Raw genomic sequence first — 27,480 nt, 5'->3', positions numbered from 1 at the left:
ACTCTCTTCTTTTAGAACCAGATTTCCTTTATGTAAGGTTCCCCCCCTTCCAAAATAGGGGAAACACTTAAGATAGTCCACTAAGTCTTAACTTGGAGAAAATTTCCTACTCATCGACACCTTGACCATGCAGAGATTCAAGGATACGATTCATAGGTAAGACCTAATTCTATCCCGCAGGGGGAGTGTGGTCTTCTAAATATCAAATCACCCATAGGGTAATTGATCATAAATTGGGCAACTACAAGACTTGATTTCTAGAGGCAACGCTTTTTTCCTCATCCATGCAAGGCACAGCCGCCGCCGCTGGCCTAGTCTTCTAGAATAGAATTGCCCGAGAACCTATTTATCTAATGTAGGGCTTTCACTTAATATGTTCGAAAGTGTAAGGTTCCTCCCTTCCAAGATGAGAGAAACACTTAAGATAGTCCGCTAAGTCTTATCTTGGGAAAAATTTCCTATTCATCGACACCTTGACCCTGCAGAGATTCAAGGATACGATTTATAGGTATGACCTAGCTCTATCCCGCAGGGGGAGCGTGATTTTTCTAAACATCAAATCACCCATAGGGTAATCGATCATAAATTGGGCAACTACTAGACTTGATTTCTAGGGACAACGCTTTTTTCCTCATCTTATGCAAGGCACAGCCGCCGCCGCTGGCCTAGTCTTCTAGAATAGAGTTGCCCAGGAACCTAACTATCTAGCGTAGGCTTTCACTTAATCTGTTGGAAAGCTACCCAACTAATCGGGTCCACCCGTCCGTAGGATGGTGCCGTCAGGGCATTCCATCCTCCCACTTTCCACCCTACTCACGCATCAATTTATTTTCTAATTAATCCTACCACACTGTTTGACATAAATAAACATATTCCTTAATTAAGGCCCTTTTTCACAAGGTTCGTTAAAACAGCCTTCTTACACAATACAATCATACCAAAGACAAGATGCAATTATATAAAAAGTTTATACATGAACCAATTCCATACAAGCCAAACTGGCTCTCTTATTCTTATTCTGTCGATGATCTAGAATTCGGCCTTCCAGCCTCTACATGCTGGGCAAAACCCTACGGGACCATACACCTCATCATCGGCTGTTGGCGAGGACTCAAGCTGGCCTGTCGCCCTCTCAGGCTCCATCGCTCGATCCTCCCGCCCCTCAGAGGGATGTCTGCACACTAGGGTGGGCTTATTTACCGCACTAGCCTGGGCCCTCAGAACTAGGCAGCCTCATAATCTCTCGCCTCAATCGGCGATCCTTATTCTCCCAAAGGTATGAGGGATACCTTGGGCCATTCCCGGGCTTTGCTAACGACGCCGCCCGGCTACACAAGCACGGAACGGAGTTAGCGTTGAAGCCAAAAAAAATCTTGAATTCTAAAGATATCAACTTCAATGCAATTTACTAAATATAGCATTCATAATTCATGAAGATAACAATTTCAACGCAATTTATCGAATACAACATCACATAATTCGTAACTTCATATAATTTTTATGTCGTCATTTTAAAAGGAAAAGACACCATTCATTAACACTAATTTAAGGAAAATCTCTTCTTTTTAAAATTAACCAAGCTAACCTGGCCACCGTTTCCTTGAGGGGCTTGAAAAGGGAGGACTGGAGCCGCATTGGCATCTTCCCCCATCTCGTTGTTACGTGCTCCTCTTGAGGCAATATTTTGTTGTCTCCGAGATGAGGCCATCTTAGGCGCCGCCTTGTAGAGCTCGCTGCTGCGATCGAATCGCTTCAGTCGGATCTGAATTCCGAGCTCGTTTGCTCACCGTATGAGCAAAAGAATATGGCGCACGAACCCTCTCTTAAGTCAAAAAACCCTTATTAAAGTCTACGCAAATGGGGGGGATTGTGAGATGTCCTTAAGGGCAAAGGGCAAAAACGTGGAGAGGGTTGGGAGGGGTTGCTGCAAGCCTCTCTGTAAGTCTCTTCACACCAGTAAGGGGGGGGGGAGAAGAGTTAAGGACACTGGCTCCTAGCAAGAGGGGGATGGAGGAAAATTGGCTTATCTGAAAAGAGCCAAATGAGGGGGTGTGAGAGGGGTGGCTGCAAGGGCGGTTGTACTTGCAGCAAGTACGCTACACAGGGATGGACAGCGGTACGGGCGGCGGCACAACAGGGCGTACGCTACACAGAAATGCGTGCCGTCTGTGGAGCACCCTGGGGGTTTATATAGCTGAGGGGTGAGGGTACGGGCGCTGTGCAAAGCAAGGACGAAAGGACGGTGTACCTTCAAAGGCTATGGATCAGTGGCCTGCATGGGTCCACGGGAAAGGTACGGTGTCGGTTGCCTGGGAAAGGAGTGGTACGTATGTACCTTATCTGGTCTGGGGCAGCATGGGTGTCCACGTAAGGGTACGCGTGGACCATACAGTGGGCGGCCGTCCTTTGGTTCTTGGGCGGTCATTGTACGGGCACCCTAGTAAGTGTGTACGAACCAAATTTTGGGGCGGGGTATCCAAATTTGGGACGCCCGCCTCGATTTGCGTGCCGGACCGCCCCGGGGGGCGAAATTCTTTTTTTTTTTGTCCGGGAGGTTCTCCTGGTCGCAGGGGTTCAGACCGTTCGTCAATCGGACGTGCAGTCGTGCATTTATTAAGGTTTAAAGGTCGCCGTTTTTTAACTAAAATGATTGAAATTAGCGTATAGGCTTGATCCGGTGTCCGTTTTGGATGCTGTAAAATCCTATATTAGGGTAAAATCGCACGCAGATTCCAAATTTGGGCTCAAAATTTGAAGATTCTAAGTAGAAATGACTCAAATAATACAATCATTGATATTTATACCATAAAAACTCATAATTACATGGACATTTCTTTATTAGTGAAGATGGGTACGTTACATCCTTCCCCCCTTAAAGAAATGGAGATGTCCTCATCTCATCATGAATTGGGGATAATCCTTTAAGAGTGTAGCTTCATCTTCCCAAGTTGCATCCTCTTCAGGGTAATCTTTCCACTGAACTAGATGTTCTACAAGAGTTCTATTTCGGAGTTGCCTTTCCCTAGAATCTATGATGCTACTGGGCTGTAATTCAAGGACTCCTTGAGTAGGGATTACAACTTGTTCATCATCAAGAATATGATCGAGACTGGGGACATATGGTTTTAACAAACTTACATGAAATACATTATGGACTTTGATATGGGCTGGGAGTTGGAGTTTATAGGCACTTTTACCTAGACACTTGATAACTGTATAAGGACCACAATACCTAGGGCTGAGCTTCTTATATTTCCCGAGTGATAGAGAACTTCGTTTGGGTCGGACTCGTAGAAGAACTCTGTCTCCTTCCTTGAAGATCCTTTCAGACCTCTTGTTGTCAGCATAAAGCTTTTGTCGATCTTGGGCAGCTTTAATATCCTTTTGGATTGCCTTGGTTTGTTCCTCCATTTCTTTGAGCATTTTCCTGGATGCCTCAACTCTTATGGTTGGATCAGAGAAATTTAGAGGAGACAGGCATTCTTGCCCATAGAGTGCCTTGAATGGTGACATTCCTATGCTTTGATGATAAGATGTATTATAGGCAAATTCTACCAGAGGAAGGTATTGAATCCACCTTCTTGGTTCCCGTCCACAATATGCTCTGAGAATGTCTTCTTGATTGACTCTCTCAGTCTGGCCATCGGTCTCTGGATGGTAAGCTGTGCTAAAGCAAAGTTGAGTTCCCAGGGCTTGAAATAAAGACTGCCAAAATTTTGAAGTGAAGTCAGAATCCCGATCACTTACTATCCTTTTTGGGAGACCATGAAGTTTGAGGACTTCCTTGATGAATATTCGAGCAACATCAGAAGCTTTGAAGGTCTTCTTTACTGGTATAAGGTGAGCTACTTTGGTAAGTAAGTCCACTACTACTAGAATGGAGTCATATCCTCCTTGAACAGTGGGGAGACTTGTGACAAAATCCATACTAATGCACTCCCACTTCATTTGGGGAATATCTAAGGGTTGAAGTTTTCCAGGCATCTTGACCCTTTCAGCTTTGATCCTTTGGCATGAGAGACATTGCTTCAAGTACCGAAGAATATCATTTTTCAAGCCTGCCCAATGAAAGCTCCTTCTTACAGCATTTAATGTTTTTGCATAACCTGGGTGTCCTGCAGGCAGGGCTATCATGAGCTTCATGGAGGATTAGTTTCTTTAAAGCAGGATCCTTAGGTATACATAGCTTGTGATTGAAGTAGAGGCTTCCTTCATGAGTGGAGTATCCCTTGATTAGATTCTTCTCTTTCTCTGAATGTCCCCCTTCTTCTACTAATTTTTTCATCCTCTGATAATCTGGATCATGAGATGAGACTTCTTCCACCTTGACCAGTATGGGATTATTTGGCATTGAAACTGCATTCAAGAAAGATTTGCGGCTAAGTGCATCTGCTACCACATTATCTTTCCCAGGGCGGAATTTGATGTCGAAATCATATTCTTGTAGAATTTCAATCCATCTCCTTTGCCGCATGTTGAGGTTAGGCTGGGTGAAGATCCACTTTAGACTTTTGTGGTCAATTACAAGCTGGAATTTGCCTCCCAAGAGATAATGTCTCCATAATTTGAGGCAATGAACAACTGCTAAGAGCTCTAAATCATGGGTGGCATAGTTTGCTTCATATTGCTTCAGCTTGCGGGAAGTATAAGCGACTGGTCTTCCTTCTTGGCCTAAGACACCACCAAGTGCTAGACTACTAGCATCGGTAACCACTTCAAATTCCTTGGAGAAATCAGGAAGCTTTAAGACTGGGACAGAAGTAATAATGACTTTCAGCTGATCAAAGCTGTTTTGATGGATTGGCAACCACACTATTTTGCAATCTTTCTTAAGAAGGTCTGTCAAAGGTGCAGCTACCAAGGCATAATCTTTGATAAAAATCCTATACCAACCCGTGATTCCCAAAAATCCACGAACTTCACGAACTGATTTAGGGGGTGGCCATTCTAGAATATCCTTGACCTTGGCAGGGTTTACTGAGATGCCATCTTTGGAGACGATGAATCCAAGATACTCAATTTGATGAGTAAAGAAGGTACATTTGCTCTTCTTGGCATAGAGTTTGTGTCTACGCAGCAATTGCAGAACTCTACGCACATGCTCCTCATGCTCTTCCATTGATTTGGAGTAGATTAAGATGTCATCAAAGAAAACAAGCACAAATTCATCCAAGTAAGGACGGAATATATCTTGCATTAGGCGGTTGAAGGTTGCAGGAGCATTGGTTAACCCGAATGACATTACAGTAAACTCATAGTGGCCATAACGGGTATTGAAGGCTGTTTTGGGTATATCTGCTTCCTTGACTTTGATCTGATAGTAACCAGACCTCAAATCTATTTTTGAGAAGACTTTGGCTCCATGAAGCCTGTCAAGAAGTTCATCGATGCGAGGGATAGGATACTTATTCTTGACAGTGACTTGATTGAGCCCTCGATAATCTATCCAGAGGCGGAGAGTCCCGTCCTTCTTTTTTTGGAAAAGAATAGGTGCTCCCCAAGGAGAGCTATTGGGGCGTACAAATCCTTGTTCAATGAGTTGGGAAAGTTGCTCCTTAAGTTCAATGGCTTCAGGAAGGGGCATTTTATAGGGAGTTTTTGAGACGGGTTGAGCTCCAGGGATCACCTCGATTTCATGGTCGACTTCTCGAGGAGGCGGTAACCCTGTAAGCTCGTCAGGGAAGATGTCAGAGAATTCTTGGAGCCAAGAGGGTTCTGTCTCCATACTAGGTTCAATGACTTTGTTGAGTTTGACTAAGAAAACTTGCTGACCCTTACGTGTTCCCTTGAGAAGATGTTTTGCCTTGACTACCCTAGACTTAGGTTTTCCTGTGATCCCCTGAACAGATATTACTTGGCCATGCTCATTTTCAAAAGTGATACTCCCTTGGTTACAATGAATGCTAGCTTTGTTTGCAATTAACCAATCCATCCCAAGGATTCCATCATAAATTCCTAGTGGCAAGACTCTAAAGTGACCACGAGTTTGCTCATTGCCCAGCTCAAAATCAAGGTTTCCTATAGAGTGCTGAGATACTTCTTCATCCAAGCAGATCAGATTGGGAACCTCACCACCGACCTTAAGCGGATTCGTTGGATTGAGAAGCTGAAGATGATCCGCTTATTTTGGTTCGTCGGTACCCCCAGGGCCGACACCTCGGTGACTATAGATGGGGTTCGCATACCTCAGGATCGTTGGGTGTATGACAAAGTGATGCAGGTCTTACCTGCTCTGATAGAGTAGCGGTGTTGGGATCTACCCTAATCCAGAGTTTACCACCCTTACCATCAGTTTTTAGAGTCTTAGAAACTACAGCGGAACCCCCATATTTCACCTATGTGGACCGCTCTACCCTTATGTCATAGTCAAGCCTAGGAATTCCCCTTGATGTCAAATAAGACTAATTATATTAGTCTCAGATCTTTGTAATAAAACTTGTCCTTGTAAATATTTGGAAATAAAATAATTTCAATGTTTTACTCTCCAAAAATTAAGCGTTGTGCAAATATGAATCTTGTAATCTTAAAATTATTTTTATAATGATGGCCAGGACGACCACCCTCCACTTCCCACCAATGCGCTTTACACTGATACCCAGGAGAAGAAGCTCCTGCTCAAGTAAATGCAACCTCCCTCCTTTAAAGGAGAAGGTTCAAAGGTTGAGAAGGATGCTGAAGTCTGGATTGAGGCGATGGACGATTATTTCTCTGCTGCCGGTACTGGAGTAGCAAATCAGTCTATGCTCACACGGTTTCGCCTCATTGGAGATGCTAAACTCTGGTGGAAACAGTGGTGCCGTGACAAGGAAGTCACCGAGCATTCTCAAACGTGGGAAGAAATGTCCATGTAATTATGAGTTTTTATGGTATAAATATCAATGATTGTATTATTTGAGTCATTTCTACTTAGAATCTTCAAATAATACAATCATTGATATTTATACCATAAAAACTCATAATTACATGGACATTTCTTTATTAGTGAAGATGGGTACGTTACATCACTGGCGAGGACTTAAGCCAGCCTGTCGCCCTCTCAGGCTCCATCGCTCGATCCTCCCGCCCCTCAGAGGGATGTCTGCACACTAGGGTGGGCTTATTTACCGCACTAGTCTGGGCCCTCAGAACTAGGCAGCCTCATAATCTCTCGCCTCAATCGGCGATCCTTATTCTCCCAAAGGTATGAGGGATACCTTGGGCCATTCCCAGGCTTTGCTAACGACATCGCCCGGCTACACAAGCACGGAACGGAGTTAGCGTTGAAGCCAAAAAAAATCTTGAATTCTAAAGATATCAACTTCAATACAATTTACTAAATATAGCATTCATAATTCATGAAGATAACAATTTCAACGCAATTTATCGAATACAACATCACATAATTCGTAACTTCATATAATTTTTATGTCGTCATTTTAAAAGATTCATTAACACTAATTTAAGAAAAATCTCTTCTTTTTAAAATTAACCAAGCTAACCTGGCCATCGTTTCCTTGAGGGGCTTGAAAAGGGAGGACTGGAGCCGCATTGGCCGCATCTTCCCCCATCTCGTTGTTACGTGCTCCTCTTGAGGCAATATTTTGTCGTCTCCGAGATGAGGCCATCTTAGGCGTCGCCTTGTAGAGCTCGCTGCTGCGATCGAATCGCTTCAGTCGGATCTGAATTCCGAGCTTGTTTGCTCACCGTATGAGCAAAAGAATATGGCGCACAAACCCTCTCTTGAGTCAAAAAACCCTTATTAAACTCTACGCAAAGGGGGGGGGGGGGGATTTTGAGATGTCCTTAAGGGCAAAGGGCAAAAATGTGGAGAGGGTTGGGGGGGGTGAAAAGATGCAGGGGGGAGGAGAGCTTGAGCTCTTGCAAGCACACACACACACTCACAAAACCCTAATAGAGAACACACAAGATGAGAGGCTGAAAATCTTCTTCTTCTCTACTCAACACTCAACACACTATATACAAGAATAAGAGTACACAGCATATTAAAGGTACTCAACCAATACATACACGGGTTCTCTATAGTGTGAACCCGACTAAATGGGCTGGCGCTATAACTATGCCAGTCTCTAGAATGGCTGTCACACAGCCTGTCATCCCACTGGCCTCATATCTCCCATGATCTCACCAACCATGCCAGTGGTGTAAGTGTGGGGCCTATCCCCCAGGCGGGTCATCAGTGGCCACCGCCTCACTAGACGAGCTCGATATCTCAACACTCCCCCTCGAGCTCAACTCCATCTCATGTACACCAAGTGAAGCCCTGAATCTGCGGAGCTTCTCTGTACCCAATGCTTTGGTGAAGATGTCAGCTACCTGATCCTCTGTGCTGACATAAACAAGGTCAAGGTCTCCTGCCAAGACCTTCTCTCTGACGAAGTGGTAGTGGACCTCTATGTGTTTCGTACGAGCATGAAAGACTGGGTTCCTGGCCAACTGTATACTGCTAATGTTGTCACAGAAAATGACAACTTGTCTATCCACTAATAGACCCAAATCTGCAAGTAGCTTTCTCAACCAAGCTACCTCACATACTGCCATAGCAGCTCCTCTGTACTCGGCCTCCGTACTCGATAGAGCAACCGTAGGCTGCTTCTTGCTGCTCCAAGTCACAGCAGCACTCCCCAAAGAAAACATGAATCCACTGGTAGATCTTCTGTCTGAGATACTACCAGCCCAATCAGCATCTGTGTACCCATGTACACATATCTCTGTCCCAGTCTCATAGCATAGTCCACAATGTAAAGTAGACTTCACATACCTCAGTATGCATCTCACTGCATCCAAATGCGGTTTCCGTGGAACCTGCATAAACTGACTCACCAACCCAACAGCATAGCTCAAATCTGGTCTGGTGATCGTCATGTAGATCAAACTTCCTACTATGCTCCTGTACATAGTAGGATCCTCCAAGATCTCTCCTGAATCTGCACTCAACTTGCCATTCTGATCCAATGGCACAGAAATAGGCTTACAGCCTGTCATACCATACTTGGACAACATGTCCAAGCCATACTGTCTCTGCAGTAATCCAATACCATGTGGTGACCTAATCACCTCAATGCCCAAGAAATATCTGAGCTCCCCCAGATCCTTCATCTCGAACTTCTGTCTAAGCAAGATCTTTACATCAAAGATCTCTGCATCATGGTCCCCCGTAATGATCAAGTCATCTACATAGATGACAACAAGCACAACCCCTCTATCACCATGTCTCACATACAATGAGAAATCTGCATTGGCTACATGAAAGCCAATAGTGACAAGATATTCAGAAATCTTGTCAGACCATGCTCTTGGTGCTTGCTTTAAGCCATACAAGGCTTTCTTCAACCTGCAAACATGCTCGGGGTGACCCACATCCTCATAACCAGGTGGCTGCAATATATACACCTCTTCTTGCAAATCCCCATGCAAGAATGCATTCTTTACATCCATCTGATGTAAAGACCATTGCTTTGACGCAGCCACTGCTATCACAACTCTCACAGTTGCCATCTTGGCAACTGGGCTGAAAGTTTCCTCATAATCAATCCCATATGTTTGCGCATATCCTTTGGCTACCAATCTAGCCTTGTACCTGTTTATGCTTCCATCACTGTTATGTTTAACTTTGTACACCCACTTGCATCCAATGGCTTTCTTGCCTTCTGGCAATTGCACTAAATCCCAAGTTTCATTTCCATATAGTGCATCCATCTCCTCACCCATAGCCTCATCAATGCATGTGGGCTCAACAACCTGCACAACCTTTCCCAACACACATTTCCAACAGCCTCATCAATGCATGTGGGCTCAACAACCTGCACAACCTTTGCCATATATGCATAGTGATGTGCCACATAACCATCATAGGTAAATCTCTGCACAGGATTTCTCACTCTCCCAGATCTTCGCAGCTTCTCATTCATGGCTTCCATAGCCTTCTTTACACTAGGTGTTCTCATAGCTGGGATCCCAAGCTCCTCATCAAGGCTCATATCTGAGCCACTAGACTCTCCATCAACATGAGAATGCCCTGCAAAAATGTCAGGCATACCAAGGGGCTCAACCACTTTCTCTTTTCCTTTACGTGATGTAGTAATCACATTTGCAGGGCTGGTATTATGACGCAGCCTGCCACTCCATGGTCTATCAACAGACCCACTAGATGAGGACTCTCCTGGTCCACTCAAAGATTGTGATTGCTGACCTGCATTCTGTGCAACCACACTTCCACTCAAATCAGCCCCAACAGCTTCTTTTTCAGCAGCATACCAGCTGCTCATCTCATCAAATACAACATCCCTGCTTACCCTCAACTCACGTGTAGCAGGGTTATAACACCTGTATCCCTTTTGCTCAAGGGAATATCCAATAAACACACATTTTTCAGCTTTCGGATCCAGCTTAGTTCTCAGCTCATCTGGCACATGCACATATGCAATGCATCCAAAGACTTTCAGATGAGACAAATCTGGTTTCCTGCCAGTAAACCTCTCCTCTGGAGTTACATCATGTATGGCTGCAGTTGGAGTCCTGTTCATGATGTATACTGCTGTAGAAACAGCCTCAGCCCAATAGCAATGCGGCATATTCTTCTCTTCCATCAATGCTCGCGCAATCTCAGCAATGTGCCTGTTTTTCCGCTCAGCAACTCCATTTTGCTACGGAGTATATCTGCATGTAAACTGTCTCCGAATACCATTCTTCTTCAAGAATTCAGAGAACTCATTGGAGAAGTACTCTCCCCCTCCATCTGACCTTAGGCACTTTACATATTTCCCTGTTTGCTTTTCAACCAAAACTCTGAAATTCTGAAAGTGAGTGAACACCTCACTCTTCTCCTTCATGAAATATACCCACACTTTTCTTGTGTGGTCATCAATGAAAGTGACATAGTACCTGCAGCCTCCCATAGACACGGTCTTCGTAGGACCCCATACATCTGAATGCACAACATCTAGTGCATTTCTGCTCACATATCTGTTACGTGGAAACACATGCTTTGTTTGCTTCCCAAATTGGCATGCTTCACATATTTTCTGCATACCTTCCACTTTAAATTTTGGCAGCCCTGTCACAATTCCTTTTGTCTGCATAGACTTCAATCTCTGCACATTTACATGTCCAATTCTTTTATGCCATATGTCTGTGTCCGCAACAACTCCTGAACCATTTGCAAACATCGCAGCACTCATTTCCGGCATGTCTACATCCAACGTAAACATTCTGCCCACTCTGTTGCCTTTTGCAACCAACCTGCACTTGTCTTTGAAATCTTCAACATAACACCCATCAGGGTTAAACCTAACCTGCAAACCCTGCTTTTGTTGCCTTACTAGGGGGGGGAGAAGAGTTAAGGACACTGGCTCCTAGCAAGAGGGGGATGGAGGAAAATTGGCTTATCTGAAAAGAGCCAAATGAGGGGGTGTGAGAGGGGTGGCTGCAAGGGCGGCTGTACTTGCAGCAAGTACGCTACACAGGGACGGACGGCGATACGGACGGCGGCACAACAGGGCATATGCTACACGGAAATGCGTGCCGTCTGTGGAGCACCCTGGGGGTTTATATAGCTGAGGGGTGAGGGTACGGGCGCTGCGCAAAGCAAGGATGAAAGGACGGTGTACCTTCAAAGGCTATGGATCAGTGGCCTGCATGGGTCCAGGGGAAAGGTACGGTGTCGGTTGTCCGGGAAAGGAGTGGTACGCATGTACCTTATCTGGTCTGGGGCAGCATGGGTGTCCACGTAAGGGTATGCGTGGACCATACAGTGGGCGGTCGTCCTTTGGTTCTTGGGCGGTCATTGTACGGGCACCCTAGTAAGTGTGTACGGACCAAATTTTGGGGAGGGGTACCCAAATTTAGGACGCCCGCCTCGATTTGCGTGCCGGACCGCCCGGGGGGCGAATTTTTTTTTTGTCCGGGAGGTTCTCTTGGTCGCAGGGGTTCAGACCGTTCGTCAATCGGACGTGCGATCGTGCATTTATTAAGGTTTAAAGGTCGCCGTTTTTTAACTAAAATGATTGAAATTAGCGTATAGGCTTGATCCGGTGTCCGTTTTGGATGCTGTAAAATCCTATATTAGGGTAAAATCACGCGCAGATTCCAAATTTGGGCTCAAAATTTAAAGATTCTAAGTAGAAATGACTCAAATAATACAATAATTGATATTTATACCACAAAAACTCATAATTACATGGACATTTCTTTATTAGTGAAGATGGGTACGTTACAGAAAGTTACCCGACTAATCGGGTCCACCCGTCCGTAGGATGGTGCTGTTGGGGCATTCCATCCTCCCACTTTCCACCCTACTCACGCGTCAATTTGTTTTCTAATTAATCCTACCACACTGTTGACATAAATAAACATGTTCCTTAATTAAGACCCTTTTCACAAGGTTTATTAAAAGAGCCTTTTTTCACAGTACAATAATGCCAAGACAAGATTTAAAAGAAAAGTTTATACATGAATCAATTTCATACAAGCCAAACCGGCTCTCTTATTCTTTTTCTTTATACTGCCGATGATCTAGAATTCGGCCTTCCAGCCTCTACATGCTGGGCAAAACCCTACGGGACTATACACCTCATCGTCAGTCAGGACTCAAGCCGGCGGCCTATCGCCCTCTCAGGCTCCATCACTCGATCCTCCCGCCCCTCAGAGGGATGTCTGTGCACTAGGGTGGGCTAATTCACCGCATTAGCCTGGGCCCTCAGAACTAGGCAGTATCACAATCACTCGCCTCAATTGGGAAACCTCATTCTCCCAATGGTATGAGGGATACCATGGGCCAACTCCGGGCCTAACGTCTCCGCCGTCCGGCTATACAAGCACAAGAACGGGGCAGCATCAAGGCAGGGAGAGTTGTACCTGTACCTTAATTTAACCAAGATAACAATCCATTTACTCAACTAAACCATAGGACTAGAATCTATGTTACCTTCTTAAGAAAATAATCCTTTTCACAAAGATTTTTGCATTTCAACTTGAGATTGCGGATAAGACATTCTTTATTTAGGCATATCCATGAAGACTTCAAGGAATTTCCACCCTTGTAGGCTATGCACATTAGGTGTTGGAAGGTGCTTGGGACATCAGTCAACCCAATTGCTATGACTCAATATGCATACGTGTCCCATTCACTGGAAAAATCCATTTTATGAACTAATCTTTTGGGTCGATCAGCACTTGATTGTAGCCCAACAATATGTCAAGGAAGGTGTAGGGTTCCTTCTCCATGACCTCTTCAAGCACATGTTTTGTGAAGGGGAATGGATAGTGGTCTCGTATTGTGGCAGCATTGACCTTTTTGAGGTCTCCACACACTCTCACTTTTCCATTCTTTTTGGCTCATTCAGTGTGCTCTATCATATAGATGAATTTGGCATCTATGGGCCGATTAATTTCTTCTCGATCCATCTTGGAGTATTTAGGGTTCATAGGGTATACTTTCTGCTTCACTGGCCTTGCTCCCTCAACTGTGGGGATGGTGTGTTTGACCACTTTGGGAGGTACACCCTTCATATCCATATACTTCCAAGAGAAGTATACCCTCGTCGCTCTGGCCACCATGACCGAGCTCCAACAATAACTCCATGCGGTCTAGGAGGATTCCCAATCCGTTCACCACACTTGCTTCCTCACCCCCAGCACAGGTAGCTAAGGACATGTGTTGCTAGAAGAGACCACCAACGATGGCTGAACAGGATCCATGCCTCCTTTGACTCCTACAAGTAGGTGGTTGAGCAAACATTGTAGCAAAAAGATGCCCAACTTCTAGCAGCAGAGTAGCGCACCCTGGACAGACATCCACATCCCTGGAAAGTAAAGTCAACGCCCTAATGAACATTGCGCGACCAAGTTGCCCACCCTCTCCCCCATCCCAAAACCCGACCCAAATTCTTAAACTCCATTACTTGACCCTCCAACTCAACCTTCTCCAACACAACCTCTCGACCATCCCCTCACTACCTCTATCCTCTCCTACCTCATCACCAAACCTCTTGCCCCTCCATTAACTTCCTCGTCACTCTCTTCTTTTAGAACCAGATTTCCTTTATGTAAGGTTCCCCCCCTTCCAAAATAGGGGAAACACTTAAGATAGTCCACTAAGTCTTAACTTGGAGAAAATTTCCTACTCATCGACACCTTGACCATGCAGAGATTCAAGGATACGATTCATAGGTAAGACCTAATTCTATCCCGCAGGGGGAGCGTGGTCTTCTAAATATCAAATCACCCATAGGGTAATTGATCATAAATTGGGCAACTACAAGACTTGATTTCTAGAGGCAACGCTTTTTTCCTTATCCATGCAAGGCACAGCCGCTGACCTAGTCTTCTAGAATAGAATTGCCCGAGAACCTATTTATCTAATGTAGGGCTTTCACGTAATATGTTGGAAAGCTACCCGACTAATCGGGTCCACCCGTCAGTAGGATGGTGATGTCGGGGCATTCCATCCTCCCACTTTCCACCCTACTCACGCGTCAATTTGTTTTCTAATTAATCCTACCACACTATTGATATAAATAAACATGTTCCTTAATTAAGGCCCTTTTCACAAGGTTTATTAAAACAGCCTTTTTTCACAGTACAATAATGCCAAGACAAGATTTAAAAGAAAAGTTTATACATGAATCAATTTCATACAAGCCAAACCGGCTCTCTTATTCTTTTTCTTTATACTGCCGATGATCTAGAATTCGGCCTTCCAGTCTCTACATGCTGGGCAAAATCCTACGGGACTATACACCTCATCGTCAGTCTCAGGACTCAAGCCGGCCTGTTGCCCTCTCAGGCTCCATCACTCGATCCTCCCGCCCCTCAGAGGGATGTCTGCACACTAGGGTGGGCTAATTCACCGCACTAGCCTGGGCCCTCAGAACTAGGCAGCATTACAATCACTCGCCTCAATCGGCAAACCTCATTCTCCCAATGGTATGAGGGATACCATGGGCCAACTCCGAGCCTAACGTCTCCGCCGTCGAGCTATACAAGCACAAGAACGGGGCAACGTCAAGTCAGGGAGAGTTGTACCTGTACCTTAATTTAACCAAGATAACAATCTATTTACTCAACTAAACCATAGGACTAGAATCTATGTTACCTTCTTAAGAAAATAATCCTTTTCACAAAGATTTTTGCATTTCAACTTGAGATTACGGATAAGACATTCTTTATTTAGGCAGTTGTTTAAAAGAATACAAACTTTAAATAGTAAATCAATCAAATAGATCACTATTAACAATTTATAGAGAAGCCGGGGCCATATCTCAACCCCTAAGAATGATATATAATTGAAAAACAAAATATGTATATACCTTATAGAAATTTGTCGTTTATCGTTGCCTTTGCTTGTTAACAAGAGCTTTAGAACTTGACATATGAGAATAGAGTCTTCTAATACCTTATCTTTTGATTGAAATCATCCAATAGTCTCCAAGCTTTATCTCCTCTTACTCATACTGTGACTCTTCTCTCTTTCTAAGGTCTATGGCAAAATAGCCTTCTTCTCTTACAGGCCTACGAGATACTATTCTTTCTCTAAAAGAAAAGCTATGGAGTTTTGGTCTCTTCCTCCAAAAGACCATAGCAATCTAAGCTTCTTTTTTAAGATATTAGATAAGAATGAAGGGATATATACATCTCAAACTCTAGGATTACCTTGAGGAGGCTACTTGCTGCCTTCTCACAATTTTCTCTGTGTAGAGACCCTCACAGAAACAGCAAATTGTTTCGGCCATAACTCTCTGATAAAAACTGAGAATATGGTCATATAACCAGTCAAAAGAACGGGAACGTATCTAGTCTACAAGATAACGTGGGTAGAATAGGCAAAAACATCTGTATATAGCCACAAACGCACCATCTTTAGAAACACGTTATTTTTCCATATTTTTAGTATGCATGGACTCTAAATATGTAAAAGTACTCTAAATATGACCTCTTATCATCTAAATTCGAATTTCTATGTTTGGAGATACTTATCTCTTAATAGAACTATTCTTGTCTTCTTATTTCTTTTAGGATTTTTGGAGCTAATATTTTTATTCTAATACTGTGCACTTTTGTCGCACAGGTCGTATAGCTGGGGACTTGCCGGACACCGTATGCGAGCCACGAATGGCTGCAAGCATACAACCAGGGAAGGAAGCTCAAACAGAATGCAAAGGGTGTGTCACTCACCGCTCGACCGCCGCCTTGAAGGATTCCCGCGTCACAGTGAAGAAGGAGCCGCCGTCGCCGCTCTACCGCCTCTCCGCCGCCGTGCCGCTACACAGTGCTTGATCGCTCTCTCACTCACTCTCTCTCTCACACACGCAGGAGAAGGAAACCAAAGAGATAGGGCAAGAGCACTCTTGTATTCACAACACATGAGAATGAGGATTTTAGGGTTACATTTGACTCTTATAGGTGACTTGGCCGTTCACACTTGGACGCCCATACATGGCCGGCCGACCCTAACCCTTATCCTACTGATATCCAAGGTGCGCCTCTCATCGGCGATCACCCAATCCCTTCATCCTTAACATATGGTGCCGACAAGCCCAGCCCATGACTCAGAATATTTAAATTAATGACGTAAAACATAGTACGTCTCAATGTCCGTCATAGGTTAACATGCCCCCCTTCTTGATATAGATTCCGTCCTCGGAAGCTATGGTATGGTAAGCTCGATAGGGTTGTTGTGGTGGACCGTCTGCAAAAGAGGGAAGTAGAGTGAAAGTATGCTGGAATTCAAAAGATATAAAGTGTATAAATTCAAGCATGTTAGACCACAATGGATGTTGCTATGAGAACTTAGTTTAATGGTCACATGAATGAGCTAGTGTAGCAAATTAACAGGAGTTTAAAATTATGGAAAGTAAATCAACAGTTGGCAAGGTGTCAAAGGTTAATCAAGGTTTATAACTGGCCTAAGTCAAGGAAAATAACCAAGCTTAATAAATAAACAGATGACCACACTGTGTCTACTCTGAGAACAAGTTAATACCACAAGCCTAGGGACACAAGAAACATCAGAGTTACAGGAGCCTTTTGCCTTTAAAAAAAAAATGCACGTGATAATTTTTACACACAATGGCGACCTTCCTAAAGCAAAACTAACATCGATCTTGGTACCATGTTTAACACAAGGCATTATCCAGGAATCTATTAGCTCACTTTAGGCAAGGCTACCCCCTACCAACCAAGGCATCGGTCTGGAGTAGAATACTCCTCGCCTACCAAGTATCAATAAGGCGATAGGCCAACATTAAAGCACATCATAGACTTGTATTGCCATTTATTGTAGGCTTTTTTTTAAAAATTTAAATTTCTTTTGATCGTTGCTCCTGAACTAAAATGTGTTCTTACATCCTTTCGACAAGGGGTAAAAGTTATGTCCTAGAGGTCAACACACACACAGCCAGGTGTCAAACATTAAGATGGTTTGATCCTAGACCTAAGACAATTGTATTCCAAGGTTAACTAAAGACTGTATGCATTTTCAAGAATATATCCAATAAGGTTAAACTCATTAATGATTCACACTAGCACGTCAGGCAACTTCAAAAACTAAGTAGTACATTGACAATTTCCATGTGGTCATGCATTATAGTTCATGCAATTAATTGAACAGTAAAAAATTAAAGAGAGTGGGCATGGAAGAATTACACCTGAAATTGGAGATCTCCTTGATTTGACGAGACAGCTTGCAATTTGATGTAGATATATTTTGATGAACGTTGCGGCAGTCTCAGGACTTGAAAGCGAACCCACCTCAAACTTTCAACCTGTACAATCAACTAACAAGCACTATATCTCGAGAGGCACATCAGTGTGAAAAATTAAAGACTCGTTTAAGGAATCCAAACTAGAAAAAACTTGAAAACTCTAACCTACCTACCAGTCACCACACGACTACTGAGGATACGGTTAGAGGATATTGTAGAGTCCTGGCTCTAGCCCTAAGGCTAAGCCTCTATCCGCATCATCCAAATAAATAAAGTCAACCTCAGTAGTGCCATGAGTTTCATCCGTCCATTCATCATTGTCAGATATTTCCTTTTCATTTTCCCATCCACATAAACTCATCAAGAATGTAACCATGCGAGGATAGTCATCTTGTGGAAAAGAAAAGCATTGGGCTATCGGGGATATTTCCTCTACGGAGTAGGGGTCAGTCATCATGGTCAATAGGCGAATTAGCCATTCTAATTCCTCAACATTTTCCTCTCTGGCTAGTACATCTATATGATCCCATTCAGTTTCAATTACAGGATAGCACATGTGAAATATCTAAGAAAGGTATAGACGATACCTCTCACCAAAGGTGGGAGTGGATGAAGTGTATGATGATCGTGCATCTGCCATATCTGCAAACACAGATATAGCATCAGTAGGTTTATGACAGGTCAATCTAGTTCTTGATTGTATACGGATATTTATCCTCTTTTTGTGCTCTTGCTCTTTTTACTATTTTTTGTTTTTCTTTTCTTTGTTTTTGTTTTTTTTTTTAATGTATGAAGCTATATATATACATCCCCTTGAATTTGGCAATTACATGGTCAGGGGAGAAGGTTAAGGAGGAAGCCTTAGAATGTCGAGCGTGAGTACATGCTCCCCCTTTCCTTGGGTAGATCATATTATTTGCAATGATGTTGCAGCCTCTTGGAACCAATTTGTCCAGCGGGTCATAGGTTGTGATGTGGGCAGATAGATTTTTATGACCCTTGTGGCCACATCCAATTGCAAAGATGGTAGTGTACGCTCCCATTGACGAATGGAGGAAATGGTTTCCGACGATACTATTACAAGGGGAGACGTAGACTCATCGATTTTTTGTTGGGTGTTGACAAGAGTAGGTGTAGAGCATGTAGAAACTTCTATATTAGCGTGTGCCTGGCATGAGGAGCTAGAAGCTTCATGTGACTCCCCCCTTCCTGAGCTAGGTGGTATTGATCGATATCGTTTGGGAATCCAAACTAGCTCTGGAAGAAGTGGTGCGGAGCACTTTGTTACCTTTTCCTTACCACGGTCTTGAATTGTCATTGGGGTGGTAACAATTGGTTTGCAAGGTTTTACAGGTGATGTAGAGGGATCCAGCTTATGTTTAGGGACCCAAATCTGGTCATTCCCCTCGTAGTACCCTTGGGCTACTAATAATTTTTTAGGGATCCATCGCGATGTTACATTGCCCTTTCTCGGGTGGTTAGCTGCTTTCCTTTTACGAGGCTTCTTGGTGGCTGAACGAGATTGAGTAGGGGAAGTAGCTGTTAACGAAGCTTTTGGGATCCATTTGTATATACTCTTTGGCATAGTAAGCGGAACCTTAGAGACCACCTTGCCTGTTTCCACTCTTGGCGTTGAAGCGTTAGAGGGATGGCAAACAATCAAAGATGGTTTTGCCACTGGGCTTTGTGATTTTTCATTTTCTAATATTTGAGTGGATGACTTAGGTGCGGGATTTTGAGCGGTCAAACCTAGTGTTGGTTCTTGCGTTGTGACTCGTCTAGTTGCCCAATCGATATTGCACTTGGTGGCCATCATCCATTTGCGCCCTAAGTTTACAGTCCCTTTGTCATAAGCAACCGAAGTGTGCAGAATTCCTGAGACAGGGGTTTTCTTCTTGTTGATTCCTTGAACTTGGATAGAACTCTTGGATAAAGGTGGTTTTCCAAGTTGGCACCACACGCCATATGATAGCAAATTGTGTTGAGCTCCTGTATCCAATAATGCATTATAAAGCACCTCCCCGTAAGGACTCTGTAACTCAATTGGGTATCTTAGAGGTGGGTCAGATTCCAGTGAATCCTCCTCTGCCTCCTCGAAAAATACTTGCGTAATTCCCAAGTTGGCTTCTCGTTGGCGCCTAGCACGCTGTTGACGTTCTTTGGCTTCGACTCTCGCTTGTATCTTTTTAAGCTCAGCTTGTTCTTTAGTTGCCTTCTTTTGATGGATTGCATGTAACTCCTCTTGGCTCAGGGGGTCATAGTATCTTTTGAATTTACTCCCATTAAGGAATCCAATGGTTTCAACTCCGTCGAGAGTCTCCACTCTGATGGTACCTTGCGAGGTAATTTCACATACTCTATACGGTCCCTTACCAGCATATTTGAGCTTCTTATTTTCGTTTCGCACTCCATACATCAGGACTTTATCCCCAACCTTGATGTCCTTGTCCTTTAGGTGGCGATCAAACCATTTTTTCCTTCTATCCTTCTCCACAAGGGCATTGTACACATCCAATTGTCTTTCTTCATTTAGCCGCTCAAGGATATACAGACGCTCTGCTAAGGGATTACTATCCCAACCCTCTTGAGTAGCAACACGAAGACTAGGAATGACAAATTCCCACGGCATGACTGCTTCTTGGCCATATACCATTTTGAATGGTGTGCAATTAATAGCCACTTTGTACGCAGTACGATAGGCCCATAAAGCTGTCGTAAGCTTTAGATCCCAATCCGTGCGATGAGCTTCAACTGTCTTTGTCAAAACAGAGATTAAAGTCTTGTTGGTACTCTCGGCTTGGCCATTCGCTTGCGGATAGTAAGGAGTAGATTTATGATGGGATATCATGAAATTTGTTGTGAGCTCCTTAATCACTTCATTTATAAAATGCGTACCATTGTCGCTCACAAGTTCAAAAGGACAACCGAAGCGTGTGATTATATTTTCAAAGAGGAACTTGGCTGTTGTCCTTGCATCTACCTTACGTGTTGCTTTCGCTTCAGCCCATTTGGTCATATAGTCAGTGGCCACAATAATATAGCGAGATTGTGTGTTTCGGGCCGCTGGGCTAATTGGACCTACAAAGTCTAAACCCCACTTTTCAAATGGTTGGTTTACTTTGATTGGATGTAGGGGCATCTGATCTTTCCGTTGGGGTTTCTTGTATCGTTGGCATTCATCGTAACCCTTCACAAAGAGTGACGCATCTTGGAACATAGTGGGCCACCAATACCCTGATTGTAATATCTTTCGCACAGTTAAGTCTCCTGAGAAGTGACCGTCGGCGGCTATGCCCATATGTGCCTCTTGCAAAATGTATAGATACTCATCCTCTCGGGCACAATGCCTAAGAACATCATCCTTTCCTCTTTTATAAAGAGTCCCGGCTATCAGGCAATAAGGTTCGCATTCTTTGATCAACTTTCGAGCTAGATCTTTACGAAGCTCCTTGGGTGGAAAGCCATTAACCAAAAAGTTAACGAGTCTTCTCACTCCATTCAGGCATTGTCTCCACCATGAATAGGGAAGTGTCAGGTAAGTCATCATCAACCCCCGTAGGAGCCTCACCATTAGGTATGCGAGATAAATGATCAGCCATAACATGTTTCTTGCCAGGTCTCACAACAACCGTGAAATCAAACTCAAGAAGAATCAATAGCCATCGTGTGATTCTTCCTGTGGAACATGGTTTGTTTACCAGATACAACAATGCTTGATGATCCACATAGAAAACAAACTTGGTGGCAAGGAGGTAATAACAAAATTTCCTTACTGCATATATCATTGCCAACCCTTCTCGCTCCGTAGTGGTGTAGTTCATCTCAGCATCGTCGACGACTGGCAAAGCTAATGGGGTAGTCTAGCTTGTGTTCTCCAGGTTGAGTTAACACACACCCAATAGTAAAGTTTGATGCATCAATATGCACATGGAAGAGTAAATCCCAGTTAGGCATTCTCAAGATTGGAGCACTCGCCAAGGCCTTCTTTAATAGCTCATAGGCACGGTCACATTCTTCGGTCCAAATAAACTCGATGAGAAGCTTATACAATGGTCGAGCTATCTCGGCGAAGAATAGAATAAATCTTTGATAATAACCAATGTGGCCCATAAAGCGTTGGACTCCCTTGTAGTTGGTGGGTGGTGGCAGTTCCAGAATGACCTTGATTTTACTCTCGTCCGTGGAAATCCCATTTTTGGACACTATATGCCCTAAGATAACTCCGTGTTTAACCTAAAATTGGCATTTGAAAGGATTCAAGGAGATGCGATATAATCTACACCTTTCAAATATTTTTCGTAAACACATCAAGTGCTCATCCCAAGAGGAATGAACACAAAGATCATCTAAAAAAGCTTCACAGAAGTCCCTTAGATATTCCTTAAAGGCCGTATTTATCAATCGTTGGAATGTTGCAGGTGCATTGGTCAAGCCAAAAGCCATGACCCGAAAGGCAAACACTCCAAACTCCGTGATAAATGCTGTTTTAGCTTGGTCCTCGACTGCAATTGTGATCTGATTATAACCCGAGTACCTATCTAAAAAGCTATATGCCTCCTTGCCTGCCACTCTTTCAAGCACATGTTCAGAATATGGCAAGGGGTAATGATCCCTTCTGGTGGCTGCATTAACCTTTTTGAGATCAACGCACACTCTGAGTTTCCCATTCTTCTTTGGCACGATGACTATCGGAGAAACCCATTCTGAGTGCTCAATAGGGTATATGAATCCACATTTTACAAGCTTTTCAATTTCCTCTTGTACAATCTTTGCATACTTAGGATTCATTGGGTAGGGACGTTGCTGGACTGGTTTAGCAGTGCTAATCATTGGAATCGTGTGTTACACCACCGAGGGTGGAACACCCTTCATATCATGATATGTCCAAGCAAATATGTCCTTGAATTCTTTAAGAAGCTTCGTAAGTGCAGCTTCTTCCGCCTTGGTGAGGTCTTGAGCAATAAAAACTGGTTTAGACTCCTCATCCGGATCTGCTAGCTCTATCTCCTTAACTACCCCGCAGGGCCATCGTAGACACCGCTACTCCCATTGGTAGGCGTTCGTTGGGATTTTGTGTAGACCACTTTACGTTCCCCTGTGGTAAATGATTTGAAATGCTCGGGTGCGGGGTGTAAGTCTACTGGTTCTTGTTGTGCCAGGCTTTTTTCTTTCAATTCCGCTTCCTTTTGCTGCTGAGCCAACTCTTGGTTTTGCCACCTCCTTGCAGTACGACTTAGTTTTGGCTTCTCATCAATTTCTAATTGGGCGACGTCATGAGGTTGCGGAATACACCACATGACACTTTGGAGGTATTGTCCCCAATCATCCGCTAACTTCCGATGAGCATCAAATGGCTCCTATATAACTATCGCTCCTTGTTTATTGCAGTTCGTACATTAGCTTGATAGCGTTGGCGCTTATGTCTCGTTTTCTTCTTACCAAGTTTTTGATTTTTGTTTCTATCAGATTCGGACTCACTTGGTCGATCTTCACTTGTGTCCCCCTCACTTGAACTGCAGGAGGTCACTGTCCTAGGCCTTGAGCACCTTGCTTCCACATTTGGGTGAATATTTGATTCATTTTCCCCCTCAGGCTCAAGGTCAGTTTCTTCTTGAGATTCATACTCAGAGTTGCATTGGTCAGAGTCTTCGCTACTTTCAGTGTCAGTGGAGTTTGGCACTTTCTCGCCATCAGGAGTCAAGTGCATAACACCTATCATGTTTATTGGCACTAACGGTGGCATATCTTGCCCCTCAGGTGTTACCCAACTTGTGCCTCTATTTTCCCATGTGTCTATGGTTGCCGCTAGGTGTACCCAATCCACGTTATCCGACTCAGTCATACCCGGTAGGACATCCATATAAAGAGAATCTTTCCCATCATCAGTCTCTTTTTTGCATGTATAGCAATACCTTAATGGGGCGGAGTGAATAGTGGTATCCGATCGATTATCAATGATAACCTTGCTTCCTAAAGGATGTGCACGACCATTCTCAAGATCAACTCGAATGATAGAGTCCTGGAATTTTAGGTAGACATGGTTTTTCAACCAGTCATGCACCATTTGTGCTTCCCTCATGAAAGGACGTCCTAAGATCATTTGATATGACATAGGATGCTTGGAGAAATCCATTACAATGAAGGTATGTTTTACCTTGTATCCCAGGACCTTGATCTTAAGGTCCCTTAACATTCCAATAGGTTTAGCAATAGTTCCATTTGCCATCTTAACCACTATGTTTGTGACTTCCAGGTGAGGTCTTCCCATAGATTCCCAATAGTTTTTAGTCACAATGCTCACGGCAGCACCACCATCAAGGATTCCCTTTAGAGTTAATCCCTTGGTAGTAATGGGGAGGGTTGCATTAGATTCGTCACCTTCAAAGTACTGTCCCAACCTGTTAACAGGTATTTCAATGACCGAATCTTCATCTAAGTTGGGTTGTAGATCCCAATGCTCCCCTTCCTCTTGAAGCGTGTCAGGTCTATCCATATTTGCAAATTGTGGTAGCCCCGCCTTTAGTTCTCCATTGAGAAATGCTCGAAGAGCTAAGAATAGCTCAGGATCTCCGTATAATTTGGATATGATCGTGGTTCTGATTTCAGAGGACATGAAATCCATTAGCTTGGACACATTCAACGGTACTTTTTGAGATATCGCCCCTTGACTAGGGACTGGTGAAGATGGAATTACTTCCTCCTCGATGGGGTCAGGCATTCCCTCACTAAACATTATTTCAAGCAAAAAGGGTGTTTGCCCACTTCCTGATGTCCTATCCTCACTTTCTTCTCGAATGATACTAGGTATAGCTAACGGTTTATAGTTCCTGTGAGGCGCTGAACTTGCGTAGGAAACACTGTGTCTGGAATTTTGATTTTTCTCGGGTTTGGCTCCAGTTCTCTTTGTGTTTCTTCCACCAAACCCCTTAAGTGTTGCACTTGTTCAATCTCCTCAACTGGGTTTGGGTAAGTTCCAATCTTTTTCTTGAGGGTTTTTGGCCCACGTGGCTTGTCTTGGGGAGTCTCAGTCAGTTTGGGTGGTCGAGAGGGCATTAACTGACTTGGTTGTGGGGCCGAGGAAGTTTCCTTTTGTTTCCCCTTATTTATGTATTCGCTTGATTCTCCTTCGTTGAGCTCCCGAGTGGGTTCCTCCCTTAAGGTAGTGGCTTTGGTCCCCATGGTTTCTATTGAATTAGAATCATCTTCAGGATCATTCATATACACGGGGTCGTCTCCTGTCCCTATGTTGGTCTTTGAACTGGGCTTGGAGCTCGTGGCATTAAGCGATCTCTTCCGCCGTGTTTTCTTTTTCTTTGCCTGAGCGATTGATGCAGTATCCCTCTCTTCAAGAATGTAGTTTTGATTTTGAAGCATTGACCGTGTAACTACATTCGCGGGTACAACGGGTGTGGTTCCTCGTGCCTGGTTGGTGACCTCAACCAAATTCAATGGCGTAATCTTGGGTGCATTAGGATTATGTGGACATTGAGCAATCAAATGATCTATGCCACAACGATTACATGTAAGTACCGGCATTCCCGATGTGCTCCCTTGATTTGGTTGCATCTGAGTAGCGATCTTCTGTAGCCTATTAGGGCACTCCGCTACACGATGCGGTCCACCACAATCGTAGCATTGAAGAGGTGGTCTCCTCGCCAAGGTATTAAGGTTTTTCCCTCTTGTGGCGAGAGCAGCCGCTTGATATACAGGCTTGACTTGCCCGAAATGATCCTCCATGTAGTACTGGGGAATCATTTCAAACATATCAATCCCATATGGAGCAGTGGGGTCTATCTCCTCTTCACTCATAATCCCCACACGCACTATGTGACTCACAACCCATCTGGTTTATTGGGGTAATCCTTGGATGTGGAGGTTGTGGTCCTAGCACTGGCGGCGGTAACGGCACAGACTGGACTACATTCGGATTCCTTGGAACTATGTGCTGTGACGGTTGCTCGACAGGTTGTGCAGGCATCAGCGCAGGTACTTGAGGTGTGTTTGGCTAGGCTAGTGGTGCCTGATTTGCCAACATTCGCTTAAGTACTAGGCAATCTTTAGATTGATGGCCAGACTTACCACATGCATTGCAATTACCATTGAATTTGACTCTGAATGTGGGACATTCACTCGTGCTATGTGGTCCGAAGCAAACCGAACACCATTGTTGTTCTCTCCTTGGGTACATATGGCTATTCTGAGGAGCTCGATTACCCCTAAAGTATTCTTGGAGAGCCTTAGTAAGGTCGGTCATACAAACATTTCAGATATCTTGGGCTCCTTGGCAATAGGTTTTACTGTCATTGGCTCGTGCCCAGATACTTGCGAACTAACGGATTTTGTCTCCGAAGACACCTTTTTACCTGCAATCATCAAGTTGTCTTCTAACTGGATTGCATTGGCAGTGACTGCTTCCCATGTTGTAAGACCTCTAATGACTAGGCCATTGTAAATGTCCTCGTGGCGCAATCCTCGGATGAATCTATCGAGGAGTTGGTTGTTATTGAAGTGTTCATCGGGAGTGCAGCGAGAATTTAGATGCTTCAATCGACTTATAAAGTCTCTCACTGACTCCCCTTCCTCGCGCTCAGCTTTTTGGAGTTGAGATGCTACTCCCCAAAGCACACCCTCACGTATGTATTCTTTCAAGAACAATCTCTTGAGAGTGGGGTAGTGAGTGCGCTCTTCAACCCTTAAGGTTCGATACCAATCTCCGGCCTTCCCACTCAAGGTTAAGCCTAAGGCTTTACACTTATGCAGCTCATTGTGCTCTTCCAAGGAATCACACACGTGTTCAAAGACTTCAATGTGCTTCCTAACATCCTCATTACCACTGAAGTTTTGAGTGAGCTTAGCCACTTGTACTGCCTTGCTTCTAGGTTCTCTCTCAGGCATGCCCCGCATGTTTTCCGCAATAGATCATCTGATTGTCTGAGCAAACACTGCGAGATCGCCTAAGTGAGCGGGCATAGCTGGTGGAGGCACTTCTGGGATAGCTTGGCTGATAGGAGTTGGCGTTGGTCTGAGTATGTTGGCAAATGACGTAGGATATGATATGTGACTAGGCCTAGCTCCTCTTGGATAAGGGTTGTGATAAGGCGGTCGTGGAGCATACGCCATTGGCATACTAAGAGGTGTAGGAGCTACATGAGCATGAGTAGCGATAGGTACATATGGTTGATAGGCACTAGCACGCACTGTTGTAGGTACTATTCCACTAGGTAGTGGTGTCGTACTAACTGCAGTGGTAACAGGTGCGCTTTCTGTCATGCTCATCATTGGGGTAGGCATTGTGGATTCCCTAATGGAAGTTGAGCCAAGGTTGGAAAGCTAAAGTTACTGCTCGTGGGCTCAACCTGCATTGAGACTCTAGGCGAAACAACATACGAAGGGTCTATGGAAATTGTGATAGGGTTGGTTGTTTGGCCTTGCCCGTATCCAAAAGTCTCATAGGACCAGTGGAAACTAGGTTTACTCCCCTATTTTGCCTCTCAAATTGGATAATTCTATGAATAACCTCACATATCATGTGTTGTTGCTCCTCTAGATTAGTGGTGCTAGATGTAGATCGTAGGACTTCTAACCAACCTACATGGTATGTGTAGCCCGTGTATAGGTCAGTTAGAGTCTCTGTGTGTAGATCATATTCCCAATTTTCATTGAGAAATATCCCATCTAGACTTGGTGTGCCAAACGATTCTCTTGAAGTGGACGCAATGTCACTTCTTATGGATTGGCTTCTAGGGACCTCTACTTTAGGAAGAGCATCGGAAGTTGGTAG

The 27,480-nt window shown here is 44.1% G+C and overlaps 1 pseudogene; it reads right to left on the bottom strand.

The window, feature by feature from the left end:
* LOC147642460 (uncharacterized) overlaps positions 1-27,228 on the bottom strand; it is a 40,833-nt pseudogene extending 13,605 nt beyond the window's left edge.
* Between the last annotated feature and the right edge of the window lie 252 nt (positions 27,229-27,480).

This window comes from Cibotium barometz, chromosome 1, assembly GCF_041138505.1.
Source record: "Cibotium barometz isolate CiBa-2024 chromosome 1, ASM4113850v1, whole genome shotgun sequence".
NCBI lineage: Eukaryota > Viridiplantae > Streptophyta > Polypodiopsida > Cyatheales > Cibotiaceae > Cibotium > Cibotium barometz.
The sequence above is the reverse complement of the archived record's forward strand: the minus strand, read 5'-3'. Positions and strand labels throughout refer to the sequence as shown.